This window comes from Aureococcus anophagefferens (assembly GCF_000186865.1).
Source record: "Aureococcus anophagefferens unplaced genomic scaffold AURANscaffold_280, whole genome shotgun sequence".
NCBI lineage: Eukaryota > Pelagophyceae > Pelagomonadales > Pelagomonadaceae > Aureococcus > Aureococcus anophagefferens.
Window position 1 is genome coordinate 8,628 of NW_008705813.1, and position 1,022 is coordinate 9,649.

A 1,022-nucleotide genomic window follows, 5' to 3' on the forward strand; every position below is an offset into this window, starting at 1 on the left:
CTGGGTTTTATTTTTTTGCCACCCCCGGGGGGCCCAGAGGGGGGTTTTGGGCTTCCGGGGGACCCCCCTCCCCCCCCCTTGGGGGGCCCTGCGGCCGGCAGGGGGACCCCCCCCCCCCCCCCTCTCTGCCCCTTGAACGAGCTTCGACGGAGCCCATCCTCGGCGAGGCCGCGGCGGACGCGCCGCGCTCGATCACGAGTCGATGCCACGTCGGTCGTTTTGAGTCGTCTCTCCTCGTTCTTTCGACGGGTCGGAGCCCCCGGGGGGCGGGGGCGACTCGCCGCACAAAAAGACGCAGGAATCCCGACCGTCTACGGACCGGCGGGGCCCGTACTCGCGAACGGGCCGTATCTCGGGGCTCCGAATCGATGCCACGTCGGTCGTTTTGAGTCGTCTCTTCTCGTCCTCTCGGCGGATCGAAGCCCCCCGGGGGCGTGGGCGACTAGCCGCACCAAATAACACAGGAATCTCGACCACCTACGGGTCGGCGGGGGCCCGAATCGAGTACGAGGCGGATCTCGAGGCACGGAACCGGCCCTACGGCGGCAGTTTTGAGTCGAGAGGCTTCGACCGGCGGCTCTAGGAGGTTGGTTCCGTCGATGGGGCTGTCCGTGATGCCATCTAGCCATAGGTTTTTGGCACCAGAAGTGCCCGAAAAGCCGTATTCTTTGTTTCGAGGCTCGTCGAGCGGCCGTAAAATAGGCATATTTTCGGCGAATCGGGTCGGCTAAAGTGGAAGTGCCGGCCTCGAGAGTCGCAACTAACATGTTCCTTGGGATCGAGACCGGTAGATTCACCATCGAGGGGTCTATTCGGAGCAGTTTCGGGCATCTACGCACCCAAACTGGGCCAAAATACGAAAATGTCGACTTAAAATGCGGATTTTATTCTAAATTCCGCAACTCTCTCGCGTTTGGGGCTGCCTTTTGTCCAACGCGTCCAGCGATACCGGGCTGACGACCGGAGGAGGCCGCCTTGAGGTCCTATGCCAACATCCGACCCCTATCGGAGCCCCCAACTGG